General features: G+C 38.8%; 2 long non-coding RNA genes across 2 annotated transcripts; both read left to right on the top strand.

Moving 5' to 3' along the window:
* Positions 1-11,232: 11,232 nt before the first annotated feature.
* On the top strand, positions 11,233-21,750 carry LOC118155982. The gene is made up of 3 exons (XR_004746094.1): positions 11,233-11,377; positions 12,851-12,905; positions 19,500-21,750. It is a non-coding gene; the product is annotated as an uncharacterized LOC118155982 (long non-coding RNA).
* LOC118155983 lies at positions 12,912-18,427 on the top strand. Its single transcript, XR_004746095.1, has 2 exons — positions 12,912-14,975; positions 17,870-18,427. It is a non-coding gene; the product is annotated as an uncharacterized LOC118155983 (long non-coding RNA).
* Positions 21,751-22,048: the final 298 nt, after the last annotated feature.

The following is a 22,048-nucleotide window of genomic DNA, read 5'->3' as shown; positions in this document are numbered from 1 at the left end:
AGGGTGGAATTACTTATTATTACTTATTATTGGAATCAATTATTACTTAATAAATTGGATAGTCTTTAAGGTCCCTTCCAACCCAAACCATACTATGACCCTATGGTTCTATGATTCTATGATTCTATTCTACAATTCTTTGATTAGAAATCATTGTTCATGACAAGCGGGATGTTGATCCCATCTTTTTAAAAATTCCCCTGTGCTTGTTTCTCATGGGCACTCTCAAGCACAGGATGCTATTGCCCAAGAAAAAATGTAAAATTACTTTGACAAGATGTTTTTGACATTTAAGGACTTAGTAAGGATATGTTTTACATTTGGGGGCAAGTTCTAATATTTCAAAAGTTTTTAAAATGGCTTATAGTTTTCAATGCATCTCTTAGCAGTTCTTCATAAAAATAACACCCAGAATAACTTTAAAATTCTGGATCTTTTCCCTGTTACAGCTGGAGATTGCTCTGATCTGACAGCATACATTTTTGCAAATGCATTTTTTGCATTTCTGCACTCTGCATGATGTGATCATCATGTGTTTATAAAGACAGAACACTTATCAAACATGCTATGCATGAATGATGGAAAGGGTCCAAAGAAGGAAATTTAACATCATCTGAGGCATTAATACATCCAACAATTAACTTGAAACTTTCCTACAGGCTTTCAAAGGTTATTCCACACTTTTAAGGTTGTTAAGGTTGTTCATCTATTTCTATGCTAAACTTTCTCATCAAGGTTTCCTTTTTTTTTTTTTTTTTTTTTTTTTTTTTTTAAAGGTAAAAATTCCTTTCCTTGTGTAATGCTTTCTTCAGTGGTAAATAATAAGCTTTGTGCATTCATCAGAGTTTAGAGTTGCTTATGAAACAGCTGTACATGATGTTGGTGTACACTGCCTAAGTTTAAAAAGATAACTTCAAAAGGAACATCATAAACAAAGCTCTTTTTAAGTAGTGCCAGACACAGATCAACAAAGCTTTCACCAAAGGCCACTTGAAATGTATTATTAACTTATTAGTAGCAAGTAACCATAGTCATCTGCTGAGGTGATGGCACTCTTGACTGTAACGTGCAGCTTCCTAGGTACACAAAGCTCTTCTGCTGCCAGTCCCCTATCTCCTCTATCTAGCTTAAACATTTTTGTAGCCTATCAAGAGGAGAAAGTGCTAGTTCTAATAAATTACCATTATTACCCTTGATAAAAATATTATGTAGTTAAAAAATAAGCCAGATTAAAGGAGGCAGAATATTGTGTTTTTATGCTATAATGTAAGAATGTAGGAGTGATCACAGTATTTTGGTCTGAGATCAAAAGTCCATTTCACCCAGCATTGGTGAAGGTGGCAAAGCAGGTGTATTGGCAAAAATGCAAATATACGAGATAAGCTCATATGATATTCTACAATGGATATCTGGCAGATGCCAGGCGGGTGGTTATCTTTCCAGAGCCAGAATCAGGTTTTCATTCATCAGTGTAAAATACAGCGTAACTGACCTGATCTGGTAAATTGAGGAAGTAGTTTGTCATTAGGACTTTTTTTTTTTTTTTTTTTTTTTCAAAAAAAGCATAATTTCTTTATATGGCATGCTGCGATTTCTGAATCCCAGGTTTACCAGTGGCAACAAAGACAGAGTTCTGCAAATACACATGCACAAGTCTTCAAGGAACAGCTCTGTTCACCATTTTAAAATAGACCTTTTAACTTTTAACTTTAATCTTTTGCTGCCTGGTTCTTTGGCCACTATTATGAAAAATACCAGGAAAAAGAGAGAACCATTTGATGGAGGATAATGGACTGAAGCTTACTTTTCTCCAAAAGTGAGTGGGAATGAATGGGAGATGTGTTATTGGGGAACAGAGTCAGAACTCTTTCCTGCAGAGTAAAACAATATGGCTTTAAGTGAAGTTCCAGATATACGCTGCAGGCATTTGAAAGAGAAAAAAAAAATTGAACTGTTATACAGATTGTCATAAAAAGCATAGTGCAATGTTAGAAGAAAAAAAAAAGAGAGAATTGTGGGGCAATTGAATTCTTACCATCTCTTTCTGTAGTGAGGAAGCTATGACTCATTATGGTTAAAGGGAAAAATTAATTTTTGGTTTTGAGCCCATGATCTAGCCAAAGAATGTCATTAATTCCATACCCATCATTTCTACAGCTTCACATTTTCTTGATACCAGGCCTGAAACACTCTAAAGGAAATGTAGTCTATAACAAAGAATTAAAGGTCCCTGAGATGTAGGAATTTCACTTATTCCCTAGGTACCGTTGGGTATATTCATTGATTTTTATATATTCCTTATTTTTGTGTCTGACCCTAATTGTGTTCCCTTTTGCAACAACTTTTACAGACCTTCATTTCCACATCTGGTGGCAGAAATTTCAGAGGTATTTAATTATTTTCTAACGTAATGATGTTGTTGTAATCATGGAAATCATAGAAACTCCCAGCATGATTGGCAATGGTGGTCCTCAATATTTTTGAACTTAATCTAGAATGAAATTTCTCTGATTGATTGTATTCAATTCCATTGTAGTGAGGAAAAAAAAAAAAAAAAAGTAAAAATCCAGACATTTGAAAATAAACTGACAGAATTGATACGGAGCAAACTCCTATCTTCTAATCCTGCTTTCAAGAATTGGTAAACTGGCAACAACTGATCCTCTGTTCTGGCAGTACAGTCAAATTAATTTTAATTTTAAACTCAGCTTTATAGCTAGACTTAACCTGGGCTTATCCTCCTCAAGTGTTCACTAAGCTAATCTTTGAAGTTCTCACTAAATGCTGAGAATAATTGAAAGCATAGCCCATAACAGAAAAATTGTAGTCTACATTTTTAATTAAGTGAATTCTCATGAATTCAAATGAAATAGACTGTGTTTATTTAATTGACCTGAATAGAAAGGCTCATCTCTTGAACCATTTACTTGGAACAGCATTAAACGCATTGTCCTCTCCGCAGCCACTAATGTGAATGAATGCTGCTTATAGTAGTGAGAGTTACAGAGCTTGTCTTCATCTCATGTTTCTTAAACAGAGCAACTAGCTACAACAACAATGCAAGTGCATATATCAAAATGACATGCAAAGAATGTCAACGTAAGTTAGGAAATGTCTCATATTGGTTTGCACAAAGTACACAAATGCTCTCGCATTTGAATTTAATTTAGTTGGCTACTCAACAACGACAAATCCCATGATCTTCGCTTTAACTTTTCTTCTAAAGTTTGCTCATGTCCAAGACTTTATCTGCTGTCTCCTCTTCCTGCTCTTGACCTCCTTCTCCAGGAACATGCTAAATCTTCATCCTGGCCAGCAGAACAATTGCTTTCCAGTCACTCTCAGAGTTACATGTGCTCCCTCTGTTTTAAAGCACTTGGGTTTGCTTAAGTCAAACCCAAGCTGTAGATTATTTTGCAAGTTTCTTAACCTGTCTTTTTCTAGTCATTGATCATAATTTCCTTGAAAGGAAATTTGGCAATGAAATATAAATCATACCAAACTTGCAGCACTTCAGTTAATGGTGTCTCTAATATTCAATGGCAATGTTTCCTCTGTCATGTGACAAAGAAAGCCACGTGCTTTACAATGACCACATATAAGATTGTTTTGAATTCAGATTATTCAATTTTCCGGGCTTGCAGATCTTGCTCTGAATATTTTGGCAATCCAGCTGTACAACAGAAGCACTGACTGATTTTACAAGACAACAAAAGGTCAAAGTCAAGCCAAATTCTAAATGTTTAGTCACACAATACTTGCTTAATATGCTGACACAAATTTTCTTCAAAATTTAATCTACCAACTATGAATATGCCTTTTGATTTATCAGTGCTTAGAATATTGGTACAAGTATTTGTATGGATGACACTGATAAATAAATCAAGGTGTTCCATAAGTAAAATACATATCTTCTGAAAAGATCAATTAGACTTACAGGACTTTTTATTTATTTTTATTTTATGTATTTATTTGTAACATGAATCACTCTCAAACTAAGATTAACCATTTCTGCATTTTGGGCTTGGCTACAACAGAAACCCTAACTTCCTCTAAAGCTAATGGGAACTGTAAATCCTGATTAAGGAATAATTCAGTTTTACTCGAACAATTACTCGAACAGTTTTACTCGAAAAATTACTCAATGGACTTGTCAGGTAGTAGATTAAAAATATATATATTTTTTTCCCATTTGGTCACAATTTTTAAGAGTCCATCTGACACCTGATACAATTTAAATGTGACTGAGGCTTGCTGGAATTAAGCAGATCAGAGAAGCTATGTGTTTCAAGGATCATGAAGAGCATCCTCAGAAGACTGTTGGGTAAGCAGACCACTGTAGCTGTTTTTTTCAGCTGCTTGTTGTGCTAGAGGCCTTAGGCCCATATCAGTGCTGTGGCTGCTGCCCATTTTTTTGTGTTGTTTATTATTATTATTTTTGTTGTAGAGTTTATCCATGCTTTTAATAATTTTTGTTGTTCATTCCAAAATCTCCATTTATTTCTACATTTATATGCACTTTTAAATGTTTATACTAAGACATTTCTCAGCAGAGCACCACAGAGGGAAATGGAGTGGCTTACAGTGCTCTTCTCAAATGAAAGAAACACCTTGACATTCATCATATCTGACACTCTATTATATAGCAGGAACATGTGTAGGCAAGAATCTATGGACAAGGTCATACAGCACTGCATTAACAAAGAATGTATATGGCATGAGCTATCTGGCCACAACCTGCAAATGAAAGATAAAACCCAAGAGAGAGAAGTTTTCTTTCCTTGAATCTGCTTTTTACTTTTAATCCATATTCTGTGACAGTATGCAGAGGAATGAAGACACAACTGCAGGTTTTCCTATGAAGCAAAAACTCGATGCTTCTCTAAATAGGAGTCGGATAATTTTTTTGTCACTTCAAACTTGCCAATAAATTGAACTTTGAGCACAGGTGAGAGGATAATTTACCATAAATAATGGCTCTGATTCTTTTAGTGTTCTTTCTGCCCATAAAGTATCTTCTAAAATTCTGAAATTGTTTTTTCTGTTCGTTTTTTTGATGGTTTTTCATTTTCTTCTTTGAATCTGTGGTACATCCAGACTTTAAGCTAGCTGGTAACTAGCACTGTTTTTTAAGCATAGTTTTCTGATTGTGCGAAGATTAGGTGGCCATAACTTAGGTATGTAGAAGCACTGCTTTGCTGTGCAGCTGTAGGAACATGGGCACAGGCTGCCCATGGAGGCTGTGGGGTCACCCTCCTTGGGGATCTCCAAAAGCCCCCTGGGCTGGGCACCCTGCTCTGGGTGGCTTTGCCTGAACAGGGCTCGGAGCAGTGCCCCCAGAGGTCCCCGCCAGCCTCAGCCTTGCTGTAACTGTGTGATTCTGTGAACTGCCAATCTGGAAATTATGAATTGCTCTTGAATGAAATGAAAACATTCAATACTGTCATCTTATTCATCGCTTCTGTAGCAGTTCTCTTTTACCATCTACTATTCCTTTTGGAACTCTACTCACCTCTGTCTGAGGACTGAGGTTTGCACCATTTTAACATTTTTTTCTCTCTGTTGCCACAAGTCATGATCAAATCATACTGCTTTTGTAGTGCTTTTTATTCTGCAACTTTCACAAATCATCTCTGTCTAGTCTATACAGAAAAAACAAAACAAAACAACATCCAAGTCCATAGTAAAAAAATCCCAAGAATTTCAGTGGATCTAGACTTTAATTTTAACTTTGATAATGTTTAACCTCAGCTGTGTAGTTAACTGTACACTTGTAGGCAGCTTCACTTAAATCAAAGGGACTTATCTAAGTGTACAGGCTTTGCCGTGATCAAGGTTTATGACATTCCTTCCATTGGTATATTTTTGAAATATCCTGCATATCTTACAACTTTGTGTCAAGCGTTCAGTGTCAGTCATTACTGCAGAGGAACTGCAGTGGTGAATGAATGATTCCTTCTGGAAGTGTGAGGAGCTTTTGTTTGTTAGAAGAGAATGTGTTCGTATAACGGATTTTTTTTCTTGAGCTGATGTGCAATTCTTCCATCCAAGTTGTCCTCTGATGGAGCACCAGTAAAAAAAATCCTTAACATTTATTTGGTTTATGTAATGACAAACTAATCTTAATTGGAAATCTTCCAGATAGCTCAGTTCCATCAGTTATTTATGCACAGCTCATTTTGTTTGGTAATAGAAATAAATGAAAACAAAATTCTCATACATTTGGAGATAAACAGGAAAAGAAGCCCTCTGAATCCAGCCCCCAGAAGACTAAACTGGAAATAGATCCCACATTTTAAGTCTTCTTGAAAAGTCACTTAACGGATAACCTTCCCCTCTAACTTTAATTTAGTTGCCAAGAAAACACCACACAATTTCTGATAACTAGTTTATGATCTATGTCGTCCCCCTTATGCCTATAAGGGAATATATGGAAATATATGGAAAATCTGCTGAAGTTTTTAGCTGCAGCAAAGCAATTATCCTCTTCCTTCCTTGAATTAATTTATTGATGAATAGAGCTTAAGAGTAGAAATAGCACAAGTAGCAGAAGAATCTGCAAGAAAGGAAAGCTGTCATTTTATTTATCTTTATGCTTACATGTGGATATTCTTTGTGGTGCTATGTGGTCTTTTTGGAACGTATCTGTGACCATGCTGCAGGGGTGATATCATTCAGAGAAGCCTGCATATTCACAAAAGCTGAAAAATTATAAATGAATTTGTTTTTATTGATGGTTCTATAATGAGTTGAACGCATGACCTGGCTTCCGTTGCTAAACTGCCTGCTTCTACCAGGATCTCATCTGCTATCCTCCCACCTTTTTATTTCAGGTGCTCAATGCAGTCTGCAGCCCATTTGTTATGTGAGCTAGCAGCTCTCTACAATACTTGTGTCATGCTTGAATCTGACCCATTTCCAGATCAGGATCCTGCTATTTTTCTGCATCGTGCACAATACTGTGATCAATGGCTGAAGGATGCAGGTGAGAATAAGAGTGGGAATTGTGGCCTCTAGTGTAGGATACAGCTTCTCTGCTCACTGTCAGAACTGGGAAGGACAGCTTCTGAGTAATTCTCTGGTGACTGCTTTGTGCCTATTCACTGCATCCTATGGAGTTTCCCAGCTGCTGACTTATACTGTGATATAACAGTATAACTTTTTTATATGCATAACTTCTGCTGCTTTTACCTTCCCCTCAGCCACAAGAGAGCCTGTTCTGCTCTCCCTGCTTTGCAAGTCCATTTTAGACTATTTTTATAATCATAATGCTTTGTAAGCCAGGGTTTTATCAATTTTGGGGTTTATAGCTCAGGCCAAAGAGAGAAATAAAGGGAAAAATAATCAAAGGAAATGGTCACAGCTAAGAGGTAGCAGAAAGAACAAACTTTTTCCTCCTATCTAAAATTGACCACAGAAAAAAATCAGACTGGTTTAAGTAACCACAGAGTATAAAAATTAGGCTTGAGTTTAAATCTAGTCTTCCTGGAGACAGTGGAACAATTTACCTGCATTACACATCTGCAGGAATGAAGTACTGCATGGGTGATTTTAGAGTAAAAGAGGGAAGTCTGGCACTGGAGTCACAGTCAGGCTGGAGGTCCCATCTGCAGGTGCAAAACGATTTGCACTTCCTTGTAACTTAGCATTTTGCCTTTTGGTGTTTCTCAGCATATTATTGCTCTTTACCTTTTTAACAAATGGGTAAAGAATAACAGGAATAGGGAAAGAACACCAAGAATTAACAAATAGTTAAAACAAATAAATGATCAAAAATTTCATGTATTTCAACTAATAATTTCTGTGAATTGTTTTTCAAAGTTATTTTCATCTCAGTCTTACCAGTTTGCTTGAACTGACTCTTAAAGCTTCCAGATTTCCACCGTGTAACCTGGGGCCAACACACTCCATATTAGGCTTTTGTTTTGCAAACCTTGGAAATCCAATTACATTTCCAGAACCAGGAGTGGTTGAACCTCTCCTATTGCATGCAGGGCCAGACTGAGTCTTTCTGCATCCTTCTGCTGCCTCTTTCTCTTCTCTCACGCTTACAGGTTTTTGTCTTCTTATTCCTGTTGCCAGTTAAGCCTTCACTTCTGAGTTTCCATTCAGTACTTCAAGTGGAATGTGAAGAACAAGAAAATTCAAGACATTACAGCCAAACTAAACAGTGAAGACTTTGAGGAGATCTCAGCAACTTGGCTTGTAACAGGCAACAAACAGGTATAAGACTTTCCAGATATGGGCAAATATACACAGCACAGCAAACCAGGTTGCTTACCTGGGGTAACAAACTGGGGTAAGCCACTGGGAAAAAAATGAAGGTTTTAGGGCTCATGTCCAAGGTGGAGATCTACAATCATTGGTGTTGGTTCCAGTAAATGGCTTTGGGATGTGGGGTAGGTTCTCAAATGGGATGCAGGTGAGAGAACGTATAAGGAACGCGGCTGACTAAATGCCTGCTTTTCAGCAAAAATTTAGAAGAATTCTCCTTCACCATCTCAAGACAGAGTTTGTTTAGCCTTTAATGTGAGGTCTATTAGTCGATGGGTAGTAACCTGTAGAGAAAGCAGACAGGAGAACCGACACAACCACTATTAACTAAGCATTTCTACATTTCATTTGCGTAATAAAAACCAACTGACTGACTGTGTCTGAAATTTGCTCTCTCTAGCTTTCTGCTGTGTGTCTTTGTATGTTATTATCCTGCAGCAGAGACGGGGCAAGAAAGAGAGAGAATAACCAAAGCTGCTTGGGAGACTGGGACCTGTGGGCTAAACTTCTGAGAGTGCCACAGCCGCCACTCTGGGCTGGGGTGTTAGGTGCTGCCACAAACACCCTACTACACACATCTTGCTGGGAAACACAGGGCTGCGAGCTAGGACAAATCAAAGAGGCAAATGCTGTGGGTTGTATGCAAGGCAGTGCTTGCAGAGCTGCTGGCAAGGCTGTTGGCAGCTGGCAACATGTCCCGAGAACGTACGAATGGTAGAAGAGGTGCAAGTGAAGAAGGCCAGATGGGGTTCGGCAGTGGCCCCACACTGTCAGGAAGAAGGTGGCTGAGCTCAGTTACCTGGTATCAAGCTGGTTGTTATTAAAAGCTAGAATTCAGCCAGGCTTCAGAGGGAGTGCGTGGGCACAGAGACCTGCTCAGCCTCCGACTGGAGAGAGCGGGCACAGTCCATACTCAGAACTGACAAAAGCAAAGAAGAGGTCTGAGTGTGGCATGCGTCCAAACAGAAGAGAAGAACGTGGACCTGGCCGTCCTCGTACAGAAGAGACATCACAGATACCCGCCTCTGAGCAGAGGTAGTGAAGGGAGCAAGAACAGGCTGGTGAAAAGGTCTCGGGAGTGGCTGTGACTGAAGTCCAGTCGTGTGTGCCAACAGAGTAGTGCCAGCAGGTTATGTGACATCCAGCAGAAAGAAGAGGGGATGAAAGACACTCTCTGATTTCTTTGAGGAAATTTGTTCCAGGAAATTGAATAATTACATGATGTAGCAACGTGCCCTAAGTGGCTAACGGTCTGATCCTGATGCACTGAAGTTTGAATTACTATCACTGCTTACTATAGGTTTGAATATCAGAGGCTGCTTGATTCCCACATTTCTCCCTTCTAGTTGCCTGATCTTTGGGTAGGCTTGCAAGCATTCCCAGTGATGCAGTAGCTGATCAGGGAGGTGCAGGGACATGCAGCCAGCTGATTCCATTCAACAAATGGAAATCCTTTGTGGACCACTGAAAAATGTGGTTTCCTGGGGAGTTAATGTAAGTGGATTCGAAAAACAAGGTTAGTTGCTCAAAACCTAAGGCCAAAAAGAGAAAGCTGAATTTCCTATTAGCCTGCAGCATGTATAATTTCAAACCATTTCAACCTACTTAGCCTCAGACATTTTAACCTTGAGGAAGGTAACTAAAAAAGCTGTAGGATAATGGAATCCCCTTCTTAGCACTTGTTTCTCTATTTATCTATTTTACCAGACCTCCCTGTGTAGCATTTTATGGAGTGACACTGCAGCAGCACATCACCTCTCTATCACCGTGCTGTGTCTACACCGCTCCTGGTGCCTTCGCAGTGGGAGTCTTTGTGTAGTCTCTTGTGCCACCATGCTGTACTTCCCTTGGCTGTGTGTTTCTCATTCTCTGCCCCTTACAACCACAACTGGGGCCACTTACGATAACGTGGGACCTCGCAAAGCTCCCGCAACCCTCGGCAGACCCTGCGCAAAGTGCCGGTGCACTGGCACCCCTGTGAGGTGCCACCTGGCTGCGTTTCCCCCTCGGGGAACGTCTCTGCCCTCAGGGACGCGGCGGGGCAGAGAGAAGCAGCACCTTGGCAGCCCGGGCCAGCACCTCACGCCCCCGGCCGCCGCTCCTCAGCCGAGCCTCAGCGCACCTGCGGCTCCTGACGGGGGCAGAGCCGCAGAGCCGCAGCCCCGGCGCTGGAAGGGACCGGGGCCGGAGGGGGGCTCAGCCCCGCCGCCGGGCCCACCCGCACCTGCTGCCGGCCGCCGCCTGCCCCGCTCCGCTCCCCGCCCGGCGCGGCGCCCCCTCCTGCCCGCCCACCATTTTCTTTCCTCTCAGACAGGCACAGCGGCGGGCGGCCGCCTCCGTCTCCCTCCCCTTCTCCTCAGATGCCCTTTGCTGCTGCAGGGTTATTATTACAGTATGTGCCTGCTCCCCCCCTCGCCCCCCCCCCCCCCCCCCCCCCCGAGCCGTTGGCAGGGCGCCGCGCTGAAGGGAGGGAACGGTTGGACTGAGTGGGGGGGCCCCAACGGCCGCGCACCAACGGCCGCCGCTCCCCTCAGCGCCGCCTCGGGGGGCGGCGGCGGCGGCTCCCCCCTGCGCTGCCCGCGGAGGCGGCGGCGGCGGCGGCCGTGGCCGTCGTCGGGGCGGTCGCTGGCCCCGGCTGCCAGACGGCGAAGGGGGGACGCGGGGCTGCGGATTATTGCAGACTAAGCAGTCTGGCGCTGCAGCAGAGGGCGGGGGGGGGGGGGGGGGCGAGGCCGGGGGGGGCGCGCGCATGTGTAAGGAGGGGACGGCGCACGTGGGCGCGCGGGGGGCGGGGAAGAGCTGGCGGCCAGCCAGCTGCCATCAGAATTAGCTCATTGTTCAATATAAACCAGCGCTGGCAACCAAAACCCAGCCCGAGAGGGAGAGGGAGAGAGAGAGACTTTCCCCCAGCCACCCCCACCCCTTTTTCTCCAAGGCTGCACTTTGGAAGAGGTGCAGTCATTCTTCCCCACACCCCCTACCCTCTCTCCACTCCCCCAACTATAAATTCCCTCTGTAGCATGCTGCCCTTTTTTAATCCACATTTGTGTTTCAGATCATGTAGAAAGGACAGAAAGTGAGCAGGGAGCGGGGGCTTTTGTCTGTAAGTATATGCAATTCCAATCCACAGAATTTTATTCGATTTTTTTTTAAAAATTAATTCTCTCTCTCTTTCTTTGTTTCTTTTCATTTCCTTTTGCCCTTAGCTGGACTTTGCTGCAGCTTGCCTTCCCCCTTCTCGGTGCACGTTTCCAAACAGGCTTTTTTTTAAAGAAGATGAGAAAACGTGCAGTTATATATATTTAACTCTTTGTCTTTATGCTTTAAGGCTGGATTTCTAGGCTGGGGATTTTTGTGCACACATGCAAGGGGAGATGAGCATTTTTATAAAACTGATTTCTTTTTCTTTTTCTTTTTTTTTCGTTTTTGCACTCCAAAACCACCAAAATGCATTTTTAAAACTAATGCATTTAGAATTTTTAGCATGCATGCAAGGCTCTAGGATTGGTTTTTCGTCTCTTTTCTTCTCCCTTGTAAAACGAATCTCCCTCTTCTCCGCCCTGACACTGGATTCCTCTCAGGCTGCTGGGGTTTATTTTTAGAAAGCAGTCATTCTTGCAACAGCCTTCTGCATTTTTGCATGTGCAGCAGTTAAATTTTGGGTGGTTCTTTAGCGAGAGGAAAAAAACAAAACAAAACAAAAACAAACGTATTTTGGTGTGCGTTTCATGATGTGCTTTCTTTCAAACGTTTCTATGTCCATTTATAGGTATATGAGTTTGCAGTTTTATATCCAGTATGTATGTATGTGTTTGTGTGCAAACATATGACTCATAACCTAATTGCATTTCATACATACACACTATAGGTAAGAAATACATAATCAATAGAAGAGAACTTTAATTTTTGTCACTGTATGAAAACTGGTAAAGGAGGTGTGCTACAATTTCACTCAATTAAGAGAGCAGTAATTCAAAGAACCATTTGAAAGAGGTAGGACCTACTCTTTTTTCCTCACTGTTTAAAATAGGTGTGTGCATTTGTGTGTGGAATAGAGGGAGAGACGAAAGTGGAGGTTATGTAATGCAGTGCCATTTCCAAAAATACCTATTCTCTGGGCCATTACGTTGTGAAAGCCTAACACTGTCATACTTGTTTCTTGATTTGAAAAAAAAAAAAAAAAAAAAAAATTGTCATATGCCTGGGAACAATGAACCACCTTGACAATAAGCATAGGTTGACAGATTTTTGTCTCCTTGACTGATTTTTGGGTGTGTTAACCATTAGGTGTAGTGCTCTTCAGAGGTGTACCAAGTGCTAAGAATAGCATAGGGTTTTGCAAATCTAGGTACCAGGGATTCCTTTGTCCTATATTTAAGCCTACAGACCACTGAAGTGCAGAGAAGCATGCTATGTAAGCGTACATGTGGTTAGAATAATTTGCATGACTTTAATCTTAACCATTGAGGATTATGCCTGGATCACTCTCAGTTATGCTGGAGAAAAAAATCTTTTATGCATTGTGACAGTTTGAATTACATTCATTTTCATTTTTTTATTTTTTAATTGTTTTCAGATCCTTGTGCTACCTGAGAGAAACTGCAGTCCCAAGACTTTACAGTCTAAAAATGGTAAGAAATAGTTGTTTTAGCGAAGAATCAATATATATATATTTTGATAAATACAAGCCTTATTTCCTCATCCCCAATATCAAATTATAAATATGACCCATTTAAGACATGCTTTGAGCTTGTGGGGATTTGCCATACAATGATTGTTGTACCCTGAAACCCTCCATATGTCGAATCTTTGGTTTCCTTGCATTTTTTTGAATAAAAATCTGAAATCCCTCTTTGTGCAGTAAGGCTTATTTAATTGAAACAATAAATGTTTAGGTTACTGTGGAAAATACACATCATAACACATGCAGGAAAGCATGCAGACAAAACAATATCCAGTAATTTCATTCTACCCTCAAAAAGAAGAAATAGGTCATTGCACATAGTAAAAGCAGCAGATTTAATGTTACTCTCTGTCAGGGAGGTGCATAAGATGCAAACTATTTTTTCTTATTTGTTGGTATTTGTTTCAAAAGGATAGCTTTTCTTAGTGATACAAATCTGTTCCAGAAAAAAAAAAAAAAGGCTAGGCCTCAGCCTAGCTGAACTTGCAGGCGCTTAGTAGGAATATATATAATGAACAGTATCCAACAATTATACATTTGCTTCAGTGCTAATTGTGTTTATATTTTTACTGGGTAAAGCCCACTTGTTATACACTGACATACTTCTGCTGACAAGTGTATAAATTTAAGGATGGAACATGTTATGCTTCTAAACATTCTCTAAATATGGTTTTCCCTGAGAATGTCTTAGTGTCTCAGAAACAGCAGGAGAAAGAAAATTCTTTTTTACAGAAAAGTAGGTAAAGCAGGCAGAATTAAATTAGATGCTCTGTTGTCCTGGAGCATTCTTTATTGAAGATGCAGCTGTCAGTGAATACACATATTGACATAAGTATGATATATTTTGAGTGCTACTAGTATGCAATACTACCATAGCCAAAAATATGTTAATTTGCACAGGGCAATACCTTGTCTGAAGTAGTGTTGAATACGGTGTACAATGAGTACAAATTTTCCAAAGTTTGAGTTTCTTAAGGACATACTGAGATTGGGTTAAATTAATTGCATTAATTATGTTATACTTGTCTGGGTCTCTGGAGTTGTTTTCACATGGGGGAGGAGGGATGAAGTAAAGGATGTTTAAAATAAGAAAATATGTAGTCTGTTGTAAAGGCTTTTTTCTTTTTGGCTCCTTGTTTTATATCATTCCCATCTGCAAAAATAAACTTGCAAATTCTGGAGTTTTTGTCTATTCTGGAACCTACTTTCATCAAAGCGCTTTGCTCATCTGTATATAAATGAATAGTTGGGGGTGGGGAATTAAAAGGGAAATGATTCACTTAAGCTGTGAATAGAAATCATGTTAAAATACATTCTGTTCACACAACTGTGGTATATTGGATAAGGCAACTGTTTTCCTACCAACACTAAGGTGACAATCAGCCCACATTTTGAGATGGCATGCAGGCTGTTATGTGCAATATATGCCTATCTATGGAACAAAAGATTATTTTAAGTTTTGTTAAGCATAAAATAGCCTCTGATTTTTACCAGCAGATGGTTCTATAAATCTAGCAAGGTCCCTCTAGCAGTCAGTGAAATCAGTTTTGTAAAGCCAGCCTCCAGGCCAGAACATAAAATACAAGTTAGGACTATCTCAGTGGAGAAAATAAAATGAAATTACCCAACTGTTTAGTGGGGTGGGTACACACCTGTTGTTTTTGCAGTATGATATAAATCAAAATCTGACTTGGCTGTTTTTGAGAAGTTTTGTATTTGTTATGAAAATACCTAATTCCACCTGTTTGTGACTGTTGATGAGAATTTCAATGTAAGAAAGACTAGGTTTTGCTCCAACTTAAAAAGTTGCTTAAGATGTGATACTTGGCAGAATCTCTTCACCTACTGCCACCTTGTTATTTTTCTTTCTTTCTTTCTCTCACTTTTGACACAGTAACAGTGAATGTAATATGAAGTCAGATCATTGACACACTTTCCTTGCAGCAGTGGACACACTTATATTTGGCATAGTTCCTTTATTTATTCCAAGTGTCTCTTCAGCCATTCTAATTTGCAGGTAAATTCTTTGCATGTCAGCACTTTGTAGTTGAACCAAACATGAAAAAATGGTAAAAAAAAAAAAAAAAAAAAAAAAAAGCTTATTCCCCAGGTAAACTGAAGGTGCATTAACTATTTAGTTAAGCTTACAGTGACCAGAATGTTACAGTGATCAATTAAGAGTGACCAGAATAATTTTTTTGAGTGAAAACAAATTAATTGTCTGTGCAACTTCACTGTATTATCCTCTCAATTTCTTGATGTTCTTATTCCATAAACTGTGTCTTAAACTGCTTACAAGTAAAAGCAATCAACTTAAAGAGTTAGTTTTCAATGTTGCTTCTCCTTTTCCTAGGCAGGAATTACAATTTCCTCATACCAAGTTAATTAATCTTTCTTGGAGCTGTATTATGTTAACATAACAATTTGAAGAGAAGTAAAAAGGCAAAAGGCTATACTGTATATTAATATTATAATTTTAACTCATGGACATTTTGAGCCATCTTACACAAGAATACCTGACATTTAAGGATCTGTCCTTAGTTGTGTAATATTTGCATACATAGTGCTCATTGAAAGAAAAAAAATGAATCTTTTGTATTTATTTGCAGTATGTAAGTCCTGAGGTGATTTTAAATGCTATTTTTATTTGAAATAGTAGAATTTCAATACACTATCTTCATGGAAAATGCTGCAAAGTCATAACATAATAAATCAGCTTTTAGTGCTAACTGAGAAAAAATAAGGTTTCTAACAACAACAACAACAACAACAAAGAAAACAACAACAAGAAAAAAAAAGCTATGTGATTCAGTCATTGAAATAAAGGATATTGTCAGAAAACTGAGAGTAGGGAAGTCTTAAGACCAGTTTTCTGTGACCTCAAAGAAGAATTCTAGCAACACCAGCAGAGGGTTTTCCTTTTTCCCCTTTTCCTTTCTCTTTTTCTTTCTCTTTTCTCTCCCTCTCTTTTTTTTTTTTTTTTCTCTTTTACATTCTTTCCTCCCTCTCTCTCCTTTTCTCCATTTCTTTCTTTTTATCTCCTCCCTGACCCCAGTATTTATTATTTGCTTTTAAAGAAAGAAATTACAAAGGATTACAAAAGCCTTTTAGACACTTCACAGTATGGTCTTGTTGTTTGTTTGTTTTTCTTTTTCACTTCTAAATCACTCATATATGTCCTTTTCCCCTACTCCCACTGCAGTTCATTTCTGGACTTCAGGCTCAGTTCTGAGACTTTGCAGTGCAGGTGCTATAGAATTTGAATGACATGCTTATCAGTAACTAGTAAGAGTGCATCAATAAACAGATGAATCTTTAGTAATCTAATTCTGACCTATCTGAAATAAAGTATTCCAGAGGAGCTCATTAGCATATTTCTGGCTTACCATGATTAGATGGCTTTCTTCTAAAGCACTATTGCTGTGGAGTCATAAGGCTAGGTGTTGTACCTGTGTCATCCCAAAGCAAAAGACAGAGGTCATTTGGGCTGAAGACTTACCGTAGCATATCCTTGTCTGAGCAGAATCAGTTCTGAGGTTGTTCTATCATTTCCATTCTCTGTCTTAGTGGGGAGGGTGGGGGGGGAGGGGAAGAGAGAAAAAAAATTGAATGATGGCTTCTTGGAGAGAAAAACTCATGGGGAAAAAGCTTTTCTTCATTAACTCAGGGAGAAATAAGTGGTAGCCTGTGTTTGGATGGAGGGTAAAAAAAACACCATCCCTTTTCTTTTTTTTTGAAGTCTGTAGGGCAATGTATAATATAATGTAAGTTAGGTGAAGATATTTATGAGGGAAAGCTTGTATTTAAGATTTAATCCCAACTTAGCCATTATGGAAATTTTTCCAGTGAGGTAGATGCAGATACCTTCATACATTCTGTGATTTTCTGTGTCTGTGAAGTGACTTCACTTGAGTTGAAACAACTGTTTATAGCTTTTGAATTGTTTGTGGAAAATGGAGCCTGGGACTGGTCTGGCAGAGACAGGCATTATTAAGTACCCTTCATACTCTCTGAGGAGTAAGAATGAAATACCAGGATGAGAAATTACATCCAGCCTGATTCTAGATACGTGCTAGGCAAATGTAACTCCTGGTCTGGCATGAAAAAACTTACACTGCTGAGTACAGAAGAGGAACGGTCTTAATGGTAGTTCTGAACTGCAGAGGAGCTGTAGGACTGTATCAGATCCAGTTCTGTTTTCATGTAGTCATGGGCAGAACTTGGTCAAGGTCAAGAGAAGTAATTGAGAGAGATAACAGTTCAGCAGTTTTGGCCATGTGAATGTGTATAGTGTGCTTTTTTATTAATGCTTATGTACTGTGTGTGAAGAATGCATGTGATGCAATTTGCCCAACATTACTTCATTTCTGAAAACTTAGGTAGAAACAAATGCTTGCCACCTTACAAAATAAATAAGTAGAAATAAAAACTCACTTTTTGCAATATTTTTGTTAAGTCAGCTCTTCCACAGTGCAGAAAAAGCACCTTTATTTGATTATGGATAGAACAACTTGAAATGGAGTTTAAGAAAAAGTGATTTTTGTCCAAAGCAGACACTGTGAATATTTCAGTGGTACAAGTCAAAAACAAAGTGGCACAGTCAAAAACAAAGGCTCTCTGTACCTGTGTTTCTCTGCAGTCACAACTATGCACACTGTAGGTGCTAAAATTTTGTAACTATGCACTGTATCTGAACAAAACAGTGTTTTTTTTCACATGGAATTGGAAGTTTAAGTACTACTTTGTGCAGGACAAACTTTTACTGAGCTTTTTTTTCACACAGGCAGAAATCTTGGAAAATCAGAAATAATTCATATACACCTTGTAATACTACACAGTCATGACACTGATTTTTAAGTCTTGAGATCAAAAGCCATCACCAATAATTATGTATTTATTGATTTCAGTCAGAATCCTGCTACATTCCACCTGAAATCTGGTCATGGTGTGTATGGCTAAAGAGAGGGGAGAGACACTGTGTCTAGTAGCCTCAGAGCACCTTCATAAAAAATAATTTAGTTAATATCATTGATTGGGGCAGGACATATTAATAAAAATATTTTTAAATATTTGTTTTTTGTTTTTATTGCAAATACATATTCACTCTGATACCTCATTAAACAGTATTGGTTGAGGATGCTATCTGCAAAGATACAAAAATATTCTTTTCAAATGTTTAATGTAGAATGATACTGTGAATCATTGAGTGTTACATGAAATTGAATTTAGTCTGCTTTTCTGGCAAATTCTCTGTAGCACTTCTGAATGATTCCCTCTGTAGATGTTTCCATGAGGCTTCCTGATGTTTCCTTCTGTACGCATTGCATTAAAACAAACAAAACAACAACAACAACAACAAAAAATCAGAGCAGGTAGCATTTACTCATCCTGGAGTTTCTGGATTAATTTTGTTAACACTAATGTTCTTGTCTGTCTACTTTCATAGCTTACCTGTGTGGGAAGAAGTTATTAAAGTTCAGAGGAATTTGTATACTCTCACTGAAGGTGGTATAAGCTTTGCCTTAATATGCACATTATCACAAAGAACTCCTTAATTCTTAAAACACTGATGTTAGAAAATCACAAATTTGCATCATATAGGTGCTCAAAAATATTGTTAGAGATGAAGAAATCTGCCTTCTTTATCTTAATATGATTATATCTGTGATAAATGTCTATCATGAAATAAATGAGTTCATTAACTCTTCCTGGTAGCAGAATAAAAGCCTGTGGAAATAATGGTAAATTTTCTTGCCTTTAATTTCTCAGTTAAGTAATTATATAGGGCAACATAAACAAAAACCAGAAACGATACTTGGCATAAAAAAAAAAAAAAAAAAAAAAAAAAAAATTTTTTTCTTGTCTCTCTGAAGAGTAGTTAAATCACAGAAAACTCAGGTATTTTATTAAATGCAACCTATGTGACATATATGATACAGTTTAAGTTGTGTTTTTATATTTGGAGTAACATTTAAGCTGTGTTCAATGCTGACTGTGCAGGTAAATGCACCATAATGCTTTCAAGCACCTGTTACCATATGAGATGGCCATTGCATCTATTTTAATAAGGTATGTACTGGCTATACGGTTCAGTCTCTCATTTCCAAGGTTATTACTGTGACTTTTAATACTTGCCTGACATATGATGTTTGGGAGAGGGTTTGGTATCTTGTGAGGGAAAAGGTTTTCCCTGCTGGCCTCAACAGGAAAGCTGTCAGCAGAGGCGGTGAGCTTGCCGCCACTTGGAGGACGTCACTGTGATATTCTAGTCATCTTTCTGGTATGTGTGAGAAATGTAAGCAAAATTAAACAAACAAACAAACCAAATCAAACCAAAAACAAGTGTTAGTCCAGAGCAGTGTATTAAGTCTTCTGAAGGTACATTAATCTAGAAAATTTATAGGACATTAAATAATAGCACATGCTTTGGGATTTAGCTTGATGTATACATTTTGTATGAGCCAAAGTTTGAAGGAGGGAACTGGGAGGCCATGAGGAGAAGCAGTGTTCTGGGCATTGTCTGTTTTTATTCTTTCCTCAGGATTGCTCTACTGGCCACTGCTCTTGTTGGTCTTTCCCAGGATCCTTAGGATCAAAACTTGATGCAGTGAGGAAACTGAGCTAAATGAACTTTTAGTCAGTCTGTGACCATGTTTTTTTTTTTCCTCCTCTATTGCTCCAGTGATTTGTCAGTATTGGATATGACGTTACTGAAGAACTTAAGCATGCAGACTTTGATGCTGAGTTTTGCTGCCATGCTGTGTGTTTACCTTACTCTGCAACAAGAGACTTGGTTGTGCATCTGCTTCTGCAGTTCCCTTTAAGTATAGATACATATAGTTGCTAATTAAATCATTACCTGATTGCTCTTGAAGAGCAAATGATGAAGTCACAAATAACTGACTGAAAATTCAGATACTATTTTAATATTCACACCTGTTACTGATGTTTTCCTATGTCTATGTTAAGTAAAATAACAAAAGCTACCATTATTGCACACAGGCAAACAAGAAGAAAACGTGTTGGGTTGAACAGGTTTGGGAGTTTGGTTTTCTGGAGGGCTTGTTTTGTTATTTGATTTCTGTAATATTTTATAGTTCTAGAGCCCCATGTGCTGAAATTAACTGGTGGAATAAAGTAGTTCACAGCCTTTTTTTTTTTTTTTTTTTTTCCTTTTATCAGCCAATGGAACTTTCAATATAATATACATTTGTTTCTTATTCTGGAATAATTGCATTTCTTTTCCTTTCGAGGCGTGTGGTACTGTGGTAATGAATATCTTTGTTAAATTCATGAATTCAGTCAGAAGTTGGATGTGTGTTTATGACAGCATTCACAATGTACCACTTGATTTTTTTTTCTCTTACTCTTCATATGCGTGGTAAATATTAACAATGCTTTGCAATAGTTTTTGCATGCTTAATGAGGAAAAAGAGCAGCATGAGAGCACTTGTAGCACACAAACTAGATTCATCCTGACTAATACAGAAAAGTCCAAATTCTCTCTGCCTAAAAGCTGTGTTACACTCAGATGGTGTGGGGAGGATTTCTCTCAAAAGAAGAACGAACTGTTTTCTACCACTAACCTCATTCAGTCATGTATACCAGAAGACTGCTAACATTTCTGTTGAGGGGCTCTTACCAGCTAAAGTATTTGGCAGGAACGTGCTAACTATATACTCAGTCTGGATTACTTTGTGCTTTTCCCCTCCTCAACACCATACTTGCTCAGTTTTGAAGGCCCGTAGTCAGGTAAGAGACCTGTTGGTAGCAAAACGTGCTTCCTTAGAGAACTTAGTCTCTACCAGCATCCTTCCCTGCAGCAAGAGGCCCTGCAGCAGTAAAGCACAATAATCTTAAAAAGTATGCACTTCAATAAATTTTGTGCAGTCACTCAGATAGTTTTCTTTTATACGTCATGCCATGCTGTAAGTAGATATTTAAAGATGCAAACTGTGTAATATAGATGAAGACAGGTGTGACTTCTTTGAAGAAGCTGATGATGAAGAGCCAGTGTAGGGGCTAGATAGAAGCAAACACTTCAGTGTAACCCAGAGAATACAAGCTTTAAGAGCAATAAAAGAGACAATGAAGATGTGTTTATATGGTAAGTTTTGTAGTTAAAAGCTATGAAAGCTACTTCCAAGGTCATTTCTTTATGTTGTGTAGGAAAGGAGCAGATGACATCTAGTTCTCTAAAACTGACAGAAATTGAAGAAGTGATGAACAAGGACTCCAAAAAAACCCCTAATGAATAAACTTGCTAATTCATGTACAGCATGGAGAGGGGGATGCAAGGAAAAGCGTACTTGTCTCATTTAGGCTTTTTCATCTCTATGTGGTTGTGAGTTTGAGTCATCAGATGGGGAGGAATAAAAAGAAGCAATAATATCTTCCCCATGGAAAGTCAGTGCCAGAAAAGGATGCTGATGCAAAGTTAAAGGCAAATTCAGGTGTGCAGGTGTCTTGCCATGTTCTGCCAATATATTGCTGTGTGTTAATTGTTACTTTAACGGGCAGCTCAAGTCTGAAGGTAGGCTGCTTGGATTAATCCCAGTTAGGAGGGGACTGATTGTATATCTCTTCATCAGTTCTCTCAAACCATTTATATCCCTTTATTTGCTGTGGCGAAGATGTGTGAAATGTTTATAACCCCCTATCTTTTATTTGTTTCTTTCTTTTTCTTTTTTCTTCTTTTTTCCACTGAGTTCTGAATGCTCATGGCATGTCACTGATGTGGAAAGCATAATTGCTAGGAAAACCTACTACCCTGACAGTGTATTGAAAATGCAAAGACAGGTAATAAATAACCTGTTGGGATAACTGTTGCTGTACCTCAACCAGAAATTCAGACTTGCGATGCAAAGCCACGCAGAAAAAGCAATCAAGTACACAAAACTGAGAGACCTCAAACCTACTCAGCCACTTGTTCAAAGTATTTTTAAATCAGTTAAGGTCATAAAGTTGCATTTTAACCAGGGAAGGTTATAGTTTCTGATAGCTGAGTAGGGAAAGCTTCCTCAATGATGCTGTTTTTGAATCAACCTATCAAGACAGCAGCATCCTATTTGATCAAAGTTTTGTTGAAAT

This window comes from Oxyura jamaicensis, chromosome Z, assembly GCF_011077185.1.
Source record: "Oxyura jamaicensis isolate SHBP4307 breed ruddy duck chromosome Z, BPBGC_Ojam_1.0, whole genome shotgun sequence".
Classification (NCBI taxonomy): Eukaryota; Metazoa; Chordata; class Aves; order Anseriformes; family Anatidae; genus Oxyura; species Oxyura jamaicensis.
The sequence above is the reverse complement of the archived record's forward strand: the minus strand, read 5'-3'. Positions and strand labels throughout refer to the sequence as shown.